Here is an 8,235-nt window from a genome sequence, read left to right as displayed (position 1 = left end):
CAAGCCCCCCAAATGCAGCCATGTAATGGGGGGCAGACGTCAGAACTTTAAAATACGGTCATAAGTCCCCTTATGAAGATCCATCAGAACTTCGAACAGTTGCTAAGCAAGCAGTTGTAAGTTGAGATCTATCCAGTCCTTCTTGGCACAGGACCCAGTTATTGGTGAGACTGTCTACCTCCAATCATTTCTGTTCATACCATGAGATTGGACATGGTAGACAATGCTGCAGGTCCCTTTTGTTAAACAAATCGTGTAATTTGACCCAGGAAGTTTGCCTTCTGTGACATCACACACCTGCTCTATGAAACCCCACATCCCCCAACAATCAGATGGACCTGGTCTCATTGGCACTGAAGACTTGTTTGTCACTCACAAAAATGGGCCAATTTGTTTTGGTCTTTCTACTCATATGTTGATAGGAATGCTACAAGTTCATTGGATTGTTTTAATTACTTTTACATTGCTTCTTATTGCTGGTTATTCTGCTGGCCATACAGGGCATATACAAATACACAAGCAAGTAATAAACTATTACACTGATCCTATTTATTTAGCATTTTGTTTCTTGACTCAGTTAACAGATGTACAATGCCAAAAAAATGAAGTCACCAATTGGTTCATTTCTTACACCTTAATTGTTCTACTAAACGATGTTTTCCATACCTTAGATATACAAATTAGGAGTCTAGCTCAGTTGCCCATTTTTTAATGAAGTAAGAGAATTACACACTCTTCCATTGTGACTTTTCTATCCATTGTGTGTTTTTTAAAAGAAAACACAAAGAATGGAAGTTAGAATAGCAAAACACAATCTCGTTTGATAGATGGATTGATTGCTCCAGGACTCATCCGTTGAGAATTATTAATCAAATATTTTGATTAATAATCAGGAAGCTGATGTTTCAGATCCATTTCAGGCACAAATACAAGCTTTGTGCCTGTAGCACTGCTTCCAGCTGAGTTTTGAGTTGGTTTCTCTGTCGTTAATATTCTTCCATTGTTCTTGTTTTCCTTTTGTATCATATTTGCTGAGCTCTTGAAATATTTCCTGGGCCAAGAAAAAAAAAGATGTTGCTTTAAAAGATAGTAACATCAAGATGGTTTTCTATTTCAACCTCCCCAGTACTTTGGCCTTCTCTGAAATTTGCTTTTCTTTTTTTCAAGGACTGAGATGTTGCACTCCTTTGACAAAAGAAGTGTTGAAACGTTGCACTTCAAACTCAGGCCCTTTCGGATGTGTGTGGAATGTCATGATGCAAGGTCAAAATTGGGTGGGTTATGTTGCAGCGCAAGTAGTCCTTAACTTACAATCATTCATTTAGTGACCGTTCAAAGTTACAACATTGAGAAAGTTTGTTACAACTCATCCTTGCATTTATGATTGGAATTAGGATAGATTTTCATTGGTCTGATATTTGTAATTGAAAGAAAGTCTTAATCTAAAGTTTGAAAATGTATTCTTTCTTTTATACATAATGCTTAAGTACTTCCTAAAGTTTGTAAAATATTATTGAAAGCGTATTTGAAAATATCGATGTTAAAAGAAATTTAAAGAAAAAAGATGTAAAACTTTAGAGTTTTAAAAAGGATGTATAAAAAAAGGGGAAAAAATATTCCATGAGGGTAAGTTGGAGGGAGTGATTTAAATTGAATGAGTTAATTGGGGTTAGTTGGAATTTTATTGGTCTGAAAGTGAACTTTAAAGTACGTATATATGTATGTTTAAAAAAGGTGTATTAGAATGTTTAGATTTTAGAAATGTTTTTTTTTTTTAAAAAAACTTAAGTTTTTTAAAATGGATGGAAAAAAGTATTTTTCCCATTAAGGTTAAAGAATCTGAAAGAATACAGTGAATTTTGTTAATATAAATGGTGATAGTTTATAAAGATTATTAAGTGCAAATAGAAATACATATTATTTCAAGAGCAAGGAAGATAAAGCAGAATTTTGCGCTTGCAATGAAAAAAAATGAAACCTTGACTTTGCTTATGCTGATTAGATAGATTTCTTGTTATAGAAATGGGTAATTACATAGTAACTTGTAAAAGCAAAAAGTTGAGGTTGTAATGTTGTTATCTTGTACTATGCTAAAAAGAGTCAAAAGTCAATGCCTTTTTCTTTCTTGCCTTCTTTTTCTTTCCCTTAATTTCCTATTTTTCTTTTTCTTTGCATTTTATACATTGATAAATAATAAAAGTCACAAAGAAGCAGTTGCAGTCATAAGTCAGTTGGTCCCACTTGTGCAGTGGTGGGATTCAGCCAGTTTATACAATTCTGAGAAGTTTGATGAACTGGTTATTGGAAGAAATCATTAGGGCAGAGAACTGGTTGTTAAATTATTTGAATCCCACCACTGCACTTGTGGTCATAAATCAAGGGCTACCTGTCCTGCAATGCCACTTTTTCCAGAGTGACTTGTCTGACCCAGGGGTGGGTTTCAAAACTTTTTACTACCTATTCTGTGGGCATGGCCTATTTTTGGGTGTGGCTTGGCTGCCACGTGACTGGGTGGACGTGGCCAACTTGATGTCACTCACCAGGAGATGTCATGGATTGGGTAAAATGTGGTGAAGCTCACTTAACAACGCTCTTGCTTAGCAACCAAAATTTTGGGCTCAATTGTAGTCATAAGTCAAGGACTATCTCTCCCTTCCTCTGCATGGAAGTCTTATCCTAGTAAACTCCTTCTCCTTTCTGGCAATTTTCCTCTCTGTTAGAGGAACCAAAATAATTCAGACAATGTAAGGTTTCCTGCTGCAGCAGGAGGTTGAACTAGATGACCTCTGAGTAGCCTTCTAGCCCTAAATTGCTGTGCTGTTTTTCTTTCTTTCTTTTTTCTTTCTTTCTTCCCTCTGTGGAAAGCAAACCCCCCCCCAATAATTGCTGACTGTCACTTTGCAAACCTGAGCAGCTTTTCAATTTGAAGCAGGACTCCAAAGTTTGCAGCTTTAAAACTTGTAGACTTTAACACCCAGAATTCCACAGCCAGGCATGCCCAAGTTCCAATTTAAAGCAACAACATTTGTTTTTCTCCTTTGCTGGATCTCCCGGCAGAAAAGTGAGTTTCCTCCCTTCTTCCTCCCTCTCCCCCACTTCTTACTTTTTAAAGCTTTCCCACCCTTGCCTGAACCGGCAGGGGGAAAACTTCTTTTAAAAAAGCTTCTGATGGGAGAACAGATTCTGGGGCAGGGCCATGCCACCATTTTTACTATCCGATATGCCAGATTTTCACTACCTCTTCTGGTATACCAGACCATATAGGGAGGAACCCACCTCTGGTCTGACCTCTTTCCAGCAAACAGCGCTATCTAGAACAAAAGGTAATTCACTGTATAAGCTTGAATATGGTCACTCATGAATAACTATTATTAGTTTACTCATTTCACTAAGGAAATAAATTAACTTCTATGAAAAATATTTTAAAGAAGCATTTTAGGATCAGCTCAGCATTAATTCCCCTTCAACAGTGAACAGAAAGAAAATAACAGGGCCAGAATTTTAAAACTGGAAACTTGTAATTAAAAAAAAAGAAAAGAAAAAAAGAACAGGGAAAAGAAAAATCTTGTGATTTGACTACCCTATGCTACAGATTGCTTTTGCTGCTGCAGCTTTTTATGGGCAGAAAAGTCACAAAATTCTCAAGAAATTACTGGAGAGATCAGGAAAACCTGCAGTGCGATAAACACGCAAGAAAAACCCTTGGATCCTTCTTCATACTCAAGAGGACTAATTAATACAACTCTAGAAAGAAAAGTTTACCATGGACGTATAAAAGGCTTCCAATTGCATGAATCATGATCGGAACAGCAACTCAATTTGTATCGAAAATGGGTCTTCGGATCTTCCCCATAACTCCCACATTTATTAGGTTCATTCTCCAAACAGGTTAGTATAAGCTTCTCCAGACGCATTTCTGCATTTAAAGAGAAAGGAATCACATTTCAATTCCCCCTACTAATTTCCCATGGAATATGCATCTTACATTGTTGTAAAGCCTTTTGTCTCAATAGAAGTAATCCTCAACTGACAACAGTTCATTTTGTGACCATTCAAAGTTACGACGGGATAGCTATTTGCAACCTTCTGACAAGCAAAGGCAATGGGGAGGCCAGTTTCAGTTTACAGATGTGTTCTTAAGAACTGCAGTGATTCAATTAACCCAGTGGTGGGATTCAAATAATTTAACAACCGGTTCTCTGCCCTAATAACCAGCTGGGTGGGCATGGCCATGGTGGGTGTGACAGGCAGCACTCAGCCTCCTGCACCCCCCTGTGAGCAAAAACGGGCCATGGGGGGGCAGTGATGCCCCCCCCTTGCTCCATTTTGGGCCTAGTAGGCATCCCTGCAGCCTCCTGGGAGCAAAAACAGGCCACAGGGGGGCTGTGCCACCCCCCCACCATTTGGGGCCTAGGAGACCTCCCTGGGAATCAAAACAGGGCATGTGGGGACTCCTGGAAGGGGCGGGGCAGGAAGGGGTGGGGCCAGCCAGCAATTTAACAAACAGTTCACCTGAACTGGTCTGAACTGGCTGAATCCCACCACTGAATTAACCATCATGGCAATAAAGGTTATAAATGAATGGTTGTAAGTCAAGGACTGCGTGCATTACTCCTAGAAAAGCCAGCTCTGTAACAGGAATGTAGTAAGAATCCTTACTTCCGAAGACTTGCAGATGGCCACACACCCCCTTAGAGGTGAGGCAGAACCTATTAAGAGGAAGGCAAGGAGCCACAGGCCATACGGCTATGCAGTTTCGGCAGGTCAAAGTGTCTACTGGGAAAAAGACAGAAAGATTGTATTCTGCAACAGAGTTCCACAATGTTTCCAGCTTTGCAGACCGTTAAGGGGTGGGGTGGGGAGAGGGGATGGTTTTGCATGAGTGGCTAGCAAGCGTGTGCGCATGCACGCACAGCTGCATTTGCATGAGCGCCATGCACACATGCCTGCCACTCACTTACGTGGAGCATGCACACTCACCCGCTGGCAGCGGTGGGTTCCTGCCAGTTCTAACCTCTTCTACAGAAGAGGTTCCACAAATCTACAGTGCCGTTTAGAACCGGTTCCAGCTCCCTCCCCCCGCCCGTCCGCACATCATCAAGATGAAGAGCGAGAGGAAGAATTCTGGGAGTTGAAGTCCACAAGTGTTAAAGCTGTCAAGTTTGAACACCCCTTGAGTTTTTTTTCTAAAGGGTTAGGGGTGCAAGGGTCTTGTAACTTGACAGATTTAAGACTTGCGTGCTTCAAATGCCAGTTTCTGAGCCAACATTTTGGTTGCTAAGCAAGAGCGTTGTTAAGTGAGTTTGACCACATTTTACAAGTTGGCCACACCCACCCAGTCACATGACTGCCAAGCCACTCCCACTCAGTCACATGGCTGGCAAGCCACACCCACCCGGTCACATGGTTGGCAAGCCACTCCCACCCAGTCACATGACCGACAAGCCACTCCCACAAAGCAGGCCACACCTACAGAAGAGGTTCTAAAAAAAATTGAAACCCACCACTGTCCCCTGGTCACGCAAGTGAAGATGTGCGTGCTTACCAACCATTTCCACAGCCTGTTTGCAAACCCCTCATGGACCACTAATGGACCACAGCCCACAGGTTAGGAACCCCTGTTCTACAAGTATCCTGACCCTGTGCCATGTAGGGTTTTAAACCCATCAATCTACAGGCCGACAACTCCTTTAAAATGTGTTCATTCTGCACTTTGATTTTTCTCCCCCATTCATTCATTCTTCATGTACAATATTTAGGTCATGTCATGTTTCCTAGTTTTCTATTTCTAAACTACAACAAGGTTAGGTTATTCTAGTAGGGATATAGAAATCCACTATCAATAACAATAGCAATAACATTTAGACTTATATACTGCCCCATAGTGCTGCATAGCACTCTCTTGCAATGTCAGCATTATTTGCATATTGTTCCCAACAATCTGGGTCCTCATTTTATCAGCCTCAGAAGGATGGAAGGCTGAGTTAACCTTGAGCCCCATCAAGAGTGAACTCCAGAGTTTGCCAGCAATACACTTAATCAATCTATCTATATATTACTAATACAAACAGTTGAAAAGGAACAAATATTAATGGCAAATAATGTTTAAACATCTCTGCAAGTATATCATCTATGAAACACCTTATTAATGTTGAGCACAGCTGGGTTAATTACCCTGTTTCCCTGAAAATAAGACCTCCCTGGATAATAAGCCCAATCGGGGTTTTGAGCGCATGTGCTAAAATAAGCCCTCCCCCAAAAGAAGCCCTCCCTGAAAATATTGCAACACAGCAGCAGCCATGAGGTGACCATTCTCACCGCCTCCTGCACCTCAAAAATAATAAGACCTCCCTGAAAATAAGGCCAAGCGCTTATTTCAGGGGTCAAAAGAAAATAAGACCTTGTACAGGATCTTACTTTGGGGGAAACACAATATTGTTCCTAGTCCATAGATGTTACCTGTCCTGGAAAAGCCCGGCAATCTGATTCAGTCACATTAATTACAAACATGACAGGACATCGTAAACGATAAAGAGGATTTCTTGTTCTGTTCTGAGAAAAGAGATCCCTCTAATTCCACGAAAATAGCCACTGGTTACAGATGAGCACATGGCTGGGGAACGTATTGGAAGACATGGTTGAAATGCCAGAAATAAGGACTCACCACAATGTAGCCAAAATCACAATTTTAGAAGCAAAGCGGGGAGGGTCCTTGGGTATATTAAATCTTTAGTAGAAAGGGGGAATTTAAAGACTTACTTTCTCCCAATGATCCTAATTGAAGACTTCCATCTTACCCTGCTAACAGCAATAACAACCGTGTTTTTGCTGATGAGTGCTCAACTCCGAGGCTTTATGCTTTATTCCATTAGACCATTAGTGGCCATCGGTAATTTTCAGAAGAGAGAGCTTCAGGTATAATTGACTTCAGGAAATGTTTATGGGGGTGGGAATAATAGCTTGTCGATATCCCTATTTTTGTTAGGGACTTACCTCCCATTGTGACGAAGAGGAGAAGATAGACTATAAGTAGCCAAAGCTGAACCATGCCTGTTTACTCCCAAGTCTGTCAGCAAAGGCTTGGATAGAAGTTGGCATGGAAAGAGAAGAAGGGATTTTTTAATCTGTGGGCAGTTGGGTTTTTCATTTAACCACACATCTGTATTTCAGAAAACAGTTTGTACTTCTGTAGGTGGATCAACCGTACAAGTGATGGACATTGAGATCATGGAACAATTTTCAACTGTTTGATCTGTACAAAAAATGTTTCAGTGTCAACATGAAACGTGGAATTTCAAGGTCCTGGATTTAACACCCACTCATTGCTTGGAGAGTTTCGGAATTCAATATCCATCTCTCCTATCATAGATAAAGAGTTTTCACCTTAGACATACCGTGTTTCTCCTAAAATAAGAGAAGGCTTTATTTTCTTTTGACCCCTGAAATTAGTGCTTGGCCTTATTTTCACGGAGGTCTAATTATTTTTGAGGTGCAGGAGGCAGCGAGCGTGGTCACCTCATGGCTGCTGCTGCGTTGTGCTGCTGTGGCAACACAACACAGACACTCGTCAGCTGGACGCTTTTCAATCAAAGTACCGCTCAGCTGCGGGAGTAAATGGCAGTAAGGAGTGGGGCGCGAGGCATGTAACTGGGCCTGCCACTCTTTTTTTGTGGCCATTAGTGTGACAGAAGGAGCGCCACAGCTAGGGTTGCGGGAGCGGCTGTGGGGTCTGTCGGGCATGTTCCCCTCTCCCTTCCCCCCTCTGGACTTGCCTCCTTACCTCATTTTGTTTACACAGCAAGCAACCAGAGGAAATGGCGGGAACCAGCTGTGCATGTGTTTAAATATTTTCAGGGGAGGGCTTATTTTAGCACATGCACTCAAAAGCCCGATTGGGCTTATTATCCAGGGAGGTCTTATTTTCAGGGAAACAGAGTAAATACCACTAGAAAAAACTATGCAGGTCTCTAGAAAGAGGACAATGCACATGTTCCACCTCTTGGTCTCACTGTTGGCAATGCAGCACACACTCTCACTACCTCCAGTCCAACTCCTCTTTCTGAAATTTAGCTATGAACAAGGTTCCCTCTGCAGGTTTTTCCTTCAATAGCAAAAAAAATATATATGAAAGAGGGTAAGGATCAATGTTCCCTCTAATTTTTTTTCAGTGTGTGCGGAAAATTATAGTGTTTGAGCGACACATTTTCATGCCTGAGCACCTGAACTTTTTTGGCC

The 8,235-nt window shown here is 41.2% G+C and overlaps 1 long non-coding RNA gene across 1 annotated transcript; it reads right to left on the bottom strand.

The window, feature by feature from the left end:
- Positions 1-613: 613 nt before the first annotated feature.
- LOC116502927 lies at positions 614-4,769 on the bottom strand. Its single transcript, XR_004254621.1, has 3 exons — positions 4,660-4,769; positions 3,763-3,916; positions 614-1,051 (listed from the first exon to the last, which is right to left on the bottom strand). It is a non-coding gene; the product is annotated as an uncharacterized LOC116502927 (long non-coding RNA).
- Positions 4,770-8,235: the final 3,466 nt, after the last annotated feature.

This window comes from Thamnophis elegans, chromosome 2 (genome assembly GCF_009769535.1).
Source record: "Thamnophis elegans isolate rThaEle1 chromosome 2, rThaEle1.pri, whole genome shotgun sequence".
Classification (NCBI taxonomy): Eukaryota; Metazoa; Chordata; class Lepidosauria; order Squamata; family Colubridae; genus Thamnophis; species Thamnophis elegans.
This window is presented reverse-complemented; position numbering and strand designations above follow the sequence as displayed.